The sequence below is a fragment of the Ambystoma mexicanum genome, chromosome 7p (assembly GCF_040938575.1).
Source record: "Ambystoma mexicanum isolate Mex_15411 chromosome 7p, UKY_AmexF1_1, whole genome shotgun sequence".
In the NCBI taxonomy this organism is placed as follows: Eukaryota; Metazoa; Chordata; class Amphibia; order Caudata; family Ambystomatidae; genus Ambystoma; species Ambystoma mexicanum.
In genome coordinates, this window is record NC_090939.1 from 100,099,487 (window position 1) to 100,111,733 (window position 12,247).

Consider the following 12,247-nt stretch of genomic DNA (forward strand, 5'->3'; position numbering starts at 1 on the left):
CGCTAGAAGCCCATTTTGTTAATGCATTCCAGTGCAAAAATTACCCAGCCTCTGGATTTACCCGTGCTTTCATGACCACTGCTCCCTGTATTACCCCTGGTCTTTGGGAATCACTTGCCAGGTGTACTTGTTATATAAATAAAGGAATGAGTGTGTATGTAATACCTATGGCTTGGGGTAACGCCTCACATCTTGATTACTCATCTAGGATTTTCTTACATGAAAACCATTTCCATACTGTATTCTCCTTGCGATATTAGTGTATGTCCATTGTTCCGCCTTCTCTAAATTTTGCTTCAGAGATTACCTTCTTGGCTTTAATAACTGCTTGTGTTGCCAAATTGTCAATATAAGAAAATGAAGCTTAAAAAAATATCAAAATGCAAAATACACAGTGTTAAGGAGTTCTACACACACAAGTTAGTGCCTGTGGCAGAACTTGGAAAAGCCCACCTTAGGTGACAGGGTTGTAACCCCTTAGGTTCACCCTGAACTACCCAAAGGTTTGGTAGAAATGGCTGAGCAGCCAGGCTTATTTTTTTATTTTTTATTTATTGGCTTTATTTGGTTTAAAATATATACAAACCTTTAGCCACAATTTTCCAGCAGATACATAAACTTTGCTTAAACGTAACAAAAAGACAGGCACACCTAAAGCTGGCTTCACAATTCGGACTCAATTACAGTTCTGTTTCGTTTTAAGAAAAATATTAGCAGAAGTTTCACCAAAGCTAAAGATAGCGAGATAGGATTTCCTCTCAAAAATTCCAACCACCACTCTTCAGATTTCCAATTATTGCTCTTTGTAAAATCATCCATAAGGTTCTTTCTCTCATCACCTATTGCACTGCATCTTACAACAAGGTGCTTTAGAGATTCAACCGGATGTTGATCCTTACACAGTCTGCAATGATTCGGGATCAGGTTGATTTTTCTCTTATTAAATAGTTCACCTGTTGGGAACAAATTGAGTCTAAATCTCATCATGTTATCTCTAAAATACCAATTTGAGAATTGCACGAGATACTTGGGTAGTGTGTTGAGCTTTCTTGCTTCAGTAAACGGTTTCCCATATGCCGTTAGGGATTGCCCCTCGTCTTGAGTCGCTTTCCAATCTTGAACATATAATTTGTTTAATTTTATCTGGATTATTTAGTAGGGAGTTTTCATTTTCCCCCAATTCTTCTAGGATAGCTTGACATCTTTTTTTCCATTACATTAAAGTTACTACACTATTTGGGATTACAGCCCTTTTAAGCACGGCAAAACCTCCTTTGTCCAACGCTCCTAAGCATTTACGGTATAGTTCCAGCGATTTACAGACTACCACCGTTTTCATGGCTGTCAAGCCCTGCTTCATTCTCAGCGCTTGCATTGGAGTGCTCTTTGGAATTCTTAGCACCTTCTTCCAAAATAATCCCTTCGATCACTGTCCAATTTTTGGCACGAAAGGAAAATACACACACTGCTCTGTAGGTCAAAACTACCTTCTCATAAAAATTAAAATAAAATAATTGGTATAACTTTCGATCTATAGAACGCAATGAGGGTTCTGAATGAGTATCCACAATATTTTTTCATCAGCACTCTACCCTGACTTGCCAGGTTTCGGCCCTTTGATCTCAGGAGGATTAGTCTTGGGGCATCTACTCTGCTCGTATTGAGGTATACCCCCAAGTATATAAAACAATGACACTTGTGGAATCTTCAGTCCTTGCAATTGCCAGCAATTCAAGGTTTTCCCTTTGCCTCCTAATTGCTCACCGAAGGTCATGTTCCTGTATTTCAATGGATTGATCTTTAGACCATTCTCATCTACATACCTCTGCAGAGCCACCAGTTGACGTTGAAGGCCTACTGGAGTTTGGTCCAGCAGGACCACATCATCCGCATAGAGTAGACGAATTATTTTTTCCTCTCCAATGTTCGGTGGAAAGCATCTGGTGTTACTGAATGCATCTGCAACGTTTGAGGTGAATAGGTTAAAAAGATCTGGAGCTAAGGGACAGCCTTGTTTAAGCCCTTTATTTGTCCTTATTTTTTTTAAAGAAGGCAAGATCTATCAAGCCTAATCCTGATAAGAGGTGTCCGAGGATAGATCTCATAATTCCACAATCGCACCCTGTTTACTGTGTTCCCTTTCGATCGCTCTACCTGTGCCTTGATGATATTAATTATGAAGATGTTTAAAGTAACTCCTACGCCCTTAATGAAGCCGCTTTGCCATTGGTCTCAATATTCCATTTACCCAGTGTTCTCAAGACAAAAGTGGCAAATACCTTCCCCACTACATCCAGTAGTGCCATGTGGCGGTAATTTTTAGGATTTAATCTCACCCCTTTTTAAAAATTGGGATGATCACTGCGGTCTTCCAGGATTCAGGCACTTTCCGTTTATTGATTATGTGATTGACTAGGATTTTTAAGATTTTAGCCCATTCAATGGGATTCTCTTTTAACATGATGTTCCTCAGCCCATCAGGACCTGGAGCTCTTGATTTATTAAGTTTATTACCTCTTCAATCGTCTCCGTTAGATTTAATTGGTTCCATGTATCCTGGCTATGTCTCATCACAGGGTTCATAGGTTTCTGAATCGAAAAATTTAGAAATATGCAAGATCCAACTAGCAGCCGAGATAGAATTTGTCGCTAGTGCTTCTTGCGGAGCATCCATGTTGTTGATCATGGCCCAAATTTCACCAGTATTTTTCTTTGATGATGTGCAGCATGCGCTCTGCGTCTTGGTGTATAATGGTTTTTTTTCCGAAGCTTTCACCAGTTTCTATATTTGTTTTCTTTTCTTTATTTTATTTTAATGGCCCTTTGTGCTGCCGGCTTGTTCTTTAATAGTCGGATTTGTGATCGCAGAAACCTCTTCTGTTTCCTTGTGGCCTGGTCGAAGGTGAGGTGAGTGAAACCGGCTTTATTACTTCCGGTCTTTTTTTTATCTCAAAGATTGTTAAGAGTGCAGACAGTTCAACTACACCGGTCACATTTGTGTCTTGGCTTGTGTCAATTGCTGTATTTAAGCTGTTCATCAGCAAAGGTAAGGCGGCAGGTCTAATTCTCAGTTTGTTACGTCCCGGCATCACCTCTAAATCCGTCGAATATTTCATAGTTATTCGTGGTGGATCACAATTCCATGTCATACTTAGCAAATTGTGGTCACTCTGAGGTTTTATTTCAACTGACATGGTGGCTGGGCCATTTCAAAATGTTCTGAGACACACTAATGTAGTGTAAGATGGAACTGCCTTTTTTTCCCCTCTCCAGGTAGAATCATATTTGGTCTTCTCTCCATTATCGCATTTCAAAATGTGAATATTTCTGGATGCAATGGCATTCCTCCATAGTTTTCCTCGAGTTTTTAGTTCTGTTTTGATGGGATCTTCGTCCATACCATATCCATCATTGTTCTCACAATGTGCGTTCAAATCACCACACAGAATGTGGATCCTCCCATTTCATTCTCTGCTCATCCACCCATGCCATAACCCGATCAGGTAAGTTGTTCATTAAATTGACTGCCGGGTTCCAATATAAGTTAATGATGGCAATCATTTTTAGCTCTTTGTTAGGTCCCACTAAGATCTTACCTACCACTGTTTGCATAAAGTGGTTTGGGTTACCTGCTTCTAGGGTTTCAAAGTCCAAACTGTTTTGAATTGCAATAAGCCCGACATTGGTCTTCCTTTTACACCTTTAAATGTAGGGTTTAGATGGATGTTGAACCCTTCAATAGTTGGTGGACTCCTCAACCAAGTCTCCTGGAGGCAGATGATATCATGCTTCCTAATTGAAAAGTCTTCATAGAACAGGAGATGGGAGAACCCCTGTGTATTCCAGGAAGCTAATAACGGGGCGATGTTTCTCAATGATTGAGTCTATGCTTGGTTGAATTTTGTTGCCAATAACCCAACCAACCACTTCCAGTGATCGTCGGATCCATTTCCACTCGCGTTCACAGGTCCCGCCTCAGTTATTGGAACCGCTATGCCATTTCCTCCATTTTGTGGGCCCTCCTTATTTGGCCCCAGACGAGACTGATCGAAGTTCTTGACATTTCTTCCTCTTGTTTCGATCGATGGTTCTGGTGTGGGTTTGTCCCCTTCTCATGATCTTGCCTCTACTTTTGTCAAATTTGCAATTTCGAATCCCATTGGTCTTAGGTGTCTAGCTTCATCCAATATCAGATGTTTAATGAGTCGGCTCGACAAATGTAAGGTCACCTGATCCGTTCTTTCATCATCTGGGAATTCTATGGTGGCCAAATCATCCGTTGTCAGTAATCTGAGGGCCGGTAGGTGATGAAATATTCCAATTACATTCGCCCTATTGAGAATCAGACCATCTTCCAAGTCGCCTACTCTCTCCAGCATAATTAATAAAGTCTGATTATGCTGATCACCCTGGTCACCGTTATGCATTTGGTCATTGTTCCCGCTCACTGAACTCTTTTCTTGTTCCTTATTAGACTATCTGATCTTTACGTCTAGTTGTTACGCTCACCTGGCTTCCGCGGGGGTGTTGGGGCGTGGTTGGAGCCCTCCCTCAAACTGGCTCCTCGAAATCACCTTCCCCTTCTGAGAATGGTTGGACCTTTGGCTCTGGAGCTGGGTGTTGCCCCTGCGTGAAGAGGAGAGGCAATGAGTGTGGGGGTGGGGGGGGAGGTATTGTGACTTCCCCCAGCCCTTTCATGCCAGAATACGGTGGGCAAGCACTTTCCCATAGACTCTCACCTGTAATTTCGTGATGAACAGCTATCCGTCCTGCTTCCCTTAGCAGGGGCGTGTTGAATGGACCAAGTTACTTCACTGGTCCGTTAGGGTGTTGATCCAGACCAGCTGCGACCAATCCACGTACAAGGTAAGTCTTTAGTATGATTATAGTTTGATAGTGTTTGTATTCAGTCTTAAAAGTAATTCTTGCAATGTCTTATTCCATAGGTACGGGAGGAGAATCTGGATCAAAGAGGATCCGGGAGACCCTAGAGGCTGATGGAGTTCCAACAGTGACAGCTAAGATGGCCTTTATAAGGGAGCTTTAGTCTCTTGTATTATGCGGCCAAGGGAATGCATACGAGTCGTAACCTGTTTCCTCGTAGGTGTCTGCCAACAACGCAGAATGGTGTCCTGTTCCTAGATGAAGATTGCCGGAGGAAGTCTCCGACTCCGACTTAATGGAGGCAAGAAGAAGAGTCCAGCACAGCCCACAACGAGTTGCAGGTGAGAGGGGCGCTCGGCAGTGTAGTGACTGGAGCTTTTCAGCAGTGTAGCGGCTGGCAACAGGTAAGATATGCGCTCAGCGATGTGGAGGCTGGTAAAAGGCAGGATGCGCGTCCAGGGATGGAGCGGCTGTCAGCAAGTAAGAAGTGCACTACGCTCAGCGATGTTGAGGCTGAAGTGAAGACGCTCACAGAGATGGGCGGAAGACTGCAGGTAAGAAGCGATCAAGAGAGTCTTCAAGATGAGGCTGAGAAAATCCAGAGAGGCACCGGTGAGTACATCTGAGAGCGTTATGCTGTTTGGAAGCAGAAGAACGCAAAGCGAGGGCACGTGGATGGGCTGGCCTTATATAGTCTGGTTCAGGCCCCTCCCATTAGCTCCGCCTAACAACTCCAACTTGCCCTTCTTTGGGCCTGTAGCACGTGCCTTACAGTTCTGATCTATGGCCATGCCTGGCCCAGCTGCACACGCCCTGGGTCTAGAGTGTGCAGAGCACACTTTACGATGAGCCTGGAGACCCCAGGGGTGAGGAAGGGTTGGCCCCACGACTAGTGGCCATGACACTAGTGATCCTTAATGGTGATATTATATATTTATCATTCCTTCTTACAATAGTTTCACTCATCGGTTTTTGATGATTAACAGGTGCCCGGTTGATCAATCGATTATGGGGTATCACACCACCCCTGTCCTTGTTCTCTAGTGTTTTCTCCCTTAACCCTTTTTTTCTTGGGTCTCATTATTACGACTTCTTGGACAATAGTGTCTGTTATAATTATCTGGCAATTTGGCCAAGACCTGAATAGGTTCCTGTACTAGCATCCTTACTTTCAGTGTTGGAAGGTCTTTTAGTTGACCATTCCTCTGTCTGCGTTACCTCTTTGGCGTTTTTGAAGGGATCAACCATAGTCTTTCCATCTGTTCCCGTACAAGTGGCTGCACAATCCTTTTGCTTTTCCTTTAATGCTATTGGTCCAGCTTGCCTTTTTAACCACTTCCCTGTCTCTACTTCATGTATCTCATGTTCGGATTCTAAGGATGGCGGATCACAAGTGGACTCTTCATCACTTGCGTTGCTTTCCTCGTTATCTCCAGACTCTGAAATTGTATAGGTATTATACGTTGACAAATTCATTAAGTCAGGAGAGAGAAGGGCTGTAGTGAGGCACACAGTATTTAGAGCACATACTTGGTTCAAGGAAACACAGACATACTAGCAGTTATATAAAAATAAGTTTATTTTATATACCACTAAGGCTTTAGAAAAAAAAAGGTAATGCAGGTACGTCACACACAGTAAATTCACAGTAGAATAAAAAGGTAGCACACTTTAAATAGCAAAATGTAAAGCAACACAAAAGTTAGTGAAAATGACTAATACTAATTAGCAAACTTAGATTAACTCTTGTAACTTTAGTTAACTCTTTCTTAACCACTCTTCCAAAGTCCAACCCTATACTAAATGAGTCACAGAGTCAAGGGGGGCACCGGGGATCCAGTGACCAGGGGCTGATGAGGGAAGAGGTAGGTAATCAGCAAACGGAACAAAGTCTATGAGGATGTCTTCAGGTTTGCATGCAAGTAATAGTGTTGGCAATTTATAGCCCAAGGTGTTGTTCACCCAATGGGGCTCGGGTGCCCTGGGGGGGGAGGAGGGGTGAAAAAAACAGCTTAACTACAGCTCTCCAAGCACACCTGACCAACGCAGTAAGTACATAGGCCTGGAACAGTACATTATGAATTAACATCTTGGTGCAGCAGGTTGGTCCCCAAGGTGAGGCAATAATTGTCCCCAGTTCGGGTTTCTTGGCCTGGATGGCTGAAGGAACTTTGGAGGGAATATGCGGATGCACTCCAGCAGTGGGACGCCACCCAGTGGATCTTTGCAGCACTAGTGCGTTGGAGCCCTTCACAGGCTTCGGTTTCACAATGGTTGTTGTCCGGGAGACTTTACTTCGGTTCTCGGTCCTCGACTCAGCTCAGGGGACCTCAAGGAGGAGACAAGTGTCATTGTAGGCCCAGAAAGATGCCCAAGAGGTTTCAGCCAGATCCTCACTTCACATGAAGTTGCACCGCAAAATGGCAAAGGTCCCAGGGTATTGGGTGTTCGTATGAGTGTCACAGCGCTTCGTGGGATGGCACAAAATGCAGGTGTCTTTAGACTAGTTAGGCCCACCGCTCCAGGGGAAGAAGTGGTGTTCAAGATATCTTCTCTGTTGCTCGGAATTCAGGGTTGGGTCTTCAGCAATCACTCAACTGCTCTGGTGGTCGCTTGGCAGTTGCTGGGACATCCTTCTTCGAATTCCTCTTTGGATCTTCAGTCCAGTGGTCGACTGAGGTTTCGCTTCAGGACCCTTGCCTTTGATGCAAGAAAATAAAACTGGCTGAACCCATCAATAACCATTCAAGCCTCTCGTGCAAATTCAGGGGGTGGCTGTCCAGGGGGCCAGCCAGTCTCCAAGTTCAAACTGGTTCCAGGCAGGCACATTGCAGGACAAAGACCGGCAGTGTTTCGGTTACCTCCCCATTTCCTGTCCTTGGGCATTCAAAGCACCTTGGCAGGCTTTCCAAGGGAAGCCCGCCAAAGACAAAAGACCCATCAAGACCTCCTCCTGCCAGGAAGGTAGAAGGCTCAAGTAAGAACAAGTCGTCCTTAACAGGGCTTTAAAAGTACAGCCACCATTTTAGGCAAATGGTGACCCCTGTGTTCCTACTGCAGCTGCGAAGACGGCCTGTGGTAGAAGTCCACAAAATGTCATGCAAAAAGGTACACTGCCACCAGCCTGTCAGATGAACTTGTGAAGTAAAATAGTGAGAAAAGGGAGAGACAAGGTTTCACATATGGTGGGGGTGGGCTGATCTCACAAAAGAAAAATACAGGAGGGAAAAAAGGGTGTCCCTTCCTGCCTTGGTAACTAGCCCAGGTAACATAAAAAGGAAAGCTCAAGGAGCTTCCACCAACACTGCAATAATTAAAGAGTATGCCGTTCATTTGACGACAGTGTTTTTTTAATGGGTTTTTCCTCTGAATTTCTTTTCTCGAAAAACCTCCTAAAAATATAGGGGGTGGTGGGTAAGGTTACATATAGAATAGGGGGGCAGGACAAGTGTAAAATTAATAGTGGATGCGGTTTGGGGGTGCAAGGACCACCACCCAAAAACAAAATGTTTTGAGTCTTAAAAAAAAACTAAAAAAACAAACACTTGATACAGGAGCATAGAACCAGAAAAGGGTAGATGCCAGAAAACATGGAGGAAAGCATAACTCCATTAAAAAGTATCAAAAAGACATAGAAAGGGTTCCCAAGTACAGAGTAAAAAGAGTTGAATAATCCACTGGTCCAGCTAAAATGCTGGGGAATTTACAAAGTGGGAAGAATTACACTCAAGAAGGAACTTCTACCAAACGCACAGCTGCGGAGAACATTCTTTTCGCAAAATCGCTGTAGCTTTGTGTAGGATGCTGTGCTAACCAGCCAACAGAACAGTCAACATCGCCTGATATCAGGTATGTACTTTCCTCATCTTTATCTCCAAGGATTACTTTCCAAGGGTCCATAGGTAATTAAATACCAACAATCTGCTCGATCAGGGGCACAACCGCTTCCCATTATACAAGGGATTTGGGACATTTCCACCACATATGGCCAGGGTCCTCAATTACGCTACCATTCCTCCCGAAATGAGGTGCCGCACTATGGTGAATTTTAATAGTTAGGTGGGACATGTACCACCAAAAAGACATTTTATAAGCACTTCACTTTATCCAAGTGCCTTTGGTGCGGTGGGGGGGGGGTCTACAGGTTCTTTGCCAAATATATATATATTTTTTTTTTAATTTGTTTTGGCTGATAAAAATCAACCTTTCAAATATATGAAAATACAAACTTACAATGTACATTTTCATCAATTCATTATTAAAAACAACAATCAAAGTATAAAATGGCTCGTTTAACCAAGAATCACGATCTATACAACAAACTTGATGTATTAATAAAAATAAGAAACAATCATTCGATTTCATTGTGGTCGTTGGGTAAAATAGCACTTAAATATTGTGTTATTGCAATTCTAATAACCAGTTTTGAGCTTCTAAATAGTCTGATCAAAATTTCATTTTCATCCATGGGGACATAAGCACATAGTAGATCAGTGAAAAAGGAGTTTCTTAGTACAGTTAAAGCTGGGCAGCTCACTAACAAGTGCTGCAGAGTTTCAGAGAGGTCTATGTTTTCACAAAATCGACAGTAATTTAATTGTTTCGGAACCATCCCTCTCCTTGCCATTATTTCCCTTGTCGGCAGTAAATTAAACCTGAACCGTAGATATTGGTGTCTAATATCTGGCGTGGGAAATTTAACCAGGTAATCTGCCATTGTACGTAGTCTTTTTTGCCCAAACCACTGTTCGTTGAAATCTTTGTAGGTGGAACATTTGGCAGTATTACATATGCAGTCATACTGGAATAGCTTTAACTTGGCTCGGTCTGGGTTTGTAAGAAGTGTTTCAAGGGACATAGTTCCATCTGCCAGAGCGTTCAGTACACAAGATGGAAAAAGGTCTTGTGAACCTGCAAGATGAAACGCAACTGTGCTTAAGATGTTACGCAACTGTGCTTAAGATGTTATTCTTTGCCAATCCCAGTAAACATTTTCTAAATAGTGCACACATTTTCCATAATAATTGTGAGAATAGCGACACCAAACCCATCTCAAAACGAATCATGGGGAGTGGAGCACAATTCGGGAGTTTTAAAACAGATCTCTAAAATCGTGCTTCACATAGATCCCACGTGTTACTCCTGATAGGCAGTTTGGTGTCAACGCCATATAGTAAAATTGGGACTACTTTTGCTTGATTAAACGCCATAATGTGGCTGTATGAAAACTTCCCATACTTATACACAAGTATGTTAGCCTGTGATTTCAACGTTTCTAATTTCAAGTTCAATGTAACAATATAGGCTTTTTCATTTAGAGTGTTAAAGATGGTTAAACCTAAGTATTTGTAGCTTTCAACATTCATTAATGTGACATTGTTAAGGTGCCACTTATATTTTTTCCCACAGGAAACCTTTTTGGCTTTTTGACAGACTACTACTTGTGTTTTCTCCAAGTTAATTATGAGATTGTTTTCTATTGAGTATGCGTACAGCTTGTCCAATAAATTCTGTAGCCTTTTAGGGGTCTGCGACAAGAGGACTAAGTCGTCCGCATACAGCATCCAAGCTACGCGCTGTTGGCCCAGTTTTGGTGCATCACTAATAATGTCTGCAAACGATTCTCCAAGATCAAGAATAAACAAGTTAAACAAAAAAGACGCCAAGATGCAACCTTGCTTAAGATCTCGCTAGGGATGTAACGGTATACCGTTAAAGATACCGTGAACCACTTAATTGAACAATAATAACCGTCACATTGTTTATACCGTTCAGTGTGCTTTTCAACCTGATTTGGAAAGGCTGCAGTAAGCAATTTCTGCGCAGTCTTGGTTTTGCACTGTTGGATGTGCCGTCTGCCAAGTAGTTTCAGTTGGAGCAGTTTTTAATGCCATTCCATAAACCACACGTGCCTTACACAAAATCAATATGTTAGCAATAGGAAGAATAGATACAGTGCCAAGAAGGAAAAGGGTTTATTTTGGGGTGGCGGCTTTGGGGTTTATATATTTATAATGGATAATGTTCTCTAAACATATGGCAATGGGGGATTTCGCTGGTTCCATCATTGAATTTACATATAATAAGTCACACTGCGAAATTCACTCATCTCTGTGGGTATTCCCTGCTGCCATACCAAAGGGTAACATGTCAGTGATTACTGAACACCTTTTGGCCTGCAAGTAAACTAAAGGGGGGGGGGAGAGAAAGAGAGAAAAAGAGAGAGAGAGAAAGAGAGAGAAAGAAAGAGAGAGAGAAAGAGAGAGAAAAAGAGAGAAAGAGAGAGAAAAAGAGAGAGAGAGAAAAAGAGAGAGAGAGAGAAAGAGAGAAAGAGAGAAAGAGAAAGAGTGTATATATATGGGATACATTACTCACCGTAATCGTATTTCTGATGCTTGTATCTGCTTAGATTCACATGCTGTGCATAGGCCGACATCTAGTGGAAGCTGCGGAGTATTACAGTTTGTTTTTCGAAAGTCGAAAATGGGCGTCGACACAGGCGTGCCAGTAATACTATCCCTAGTGTGACGTCCACTGTACCCAAGATCCCTCACGCGTGTAGGATCCTCAGATTGTATTTTTTCTGACATGAGGAAGCATGAGGAGTAGCGTGAGTACAGATAATCCAAGCAGATAGACAGAAAGGTAAGACTACAAGCAATCATGCGCCTTCTCTCGGAGGGGAGGAAGGGTGGGTCGCATGTGAATCTAAGCAGATACAAGCATCAGAAATACGATTACGGTGAGTAATGTATCCCTTCTGAGGCTTGTGGAATCTGCTTAGATCACATGCTGTGCATAGATTAGCGAGCAGTACCAGAAGAAGGAGGTGGGATGTGAGAAGGATCATGAGCAAACAGGTGTCTTAGAACCGCTTGTCCCACTTGTGTATCTGTCTTGGAATGAGTGTCAATGCAGTAATGCTGAGTAAAAGTGTGAATAGAGCTCCAAGTAGCCGCTTTGCAAATGGTGTCGAGGGGAACATTTGCAATGAAAGCCAGAGTGGCACCAATGCCTCTAGTAGAGTGGGCCCTTGGCGTAAAAGGCAGAGTCTTATCAGAAAGAGAGTAACACAGCTGTATACAGTTGATAATCCACTTCGAGATAGCGCCCTTAGAGACGCGATCCCCCTCTCTGCCTGTAGCTACGGAGACAAACAGTTGATCTGTTTTCCTTAGCGGTCTGGTTTTATTTACATAGTATAGGACCGCCCTACGCACATCTAGGGTGTGTAGTTTCACCTCAGCCGAGCTTTGCGGGTTCTGGAAGAAAGCCGGAAGCTCGATGGACTGGTTTACATGGAACTTGGATATGAATTTAGGTGAGAACCTAGGGTGTGTGCGTAAAACCAGTTTGTCCTTGT

The 12,247-nt window shown here is 42.9% G+C and overlaps 1 protein-coding gene across 2 annotated transcripts in view; it reads right to left on the minus strand.

The window, feature by feature from the left end:
* Positions 1–12,247, minus strand: part of USF3 (upstream transcription factor family member 3) — a 412,604-nt gene that overhangs the window by 314,970 nt on the left and 85,387 nt on the right. The window lies entirely within an intron of this gene.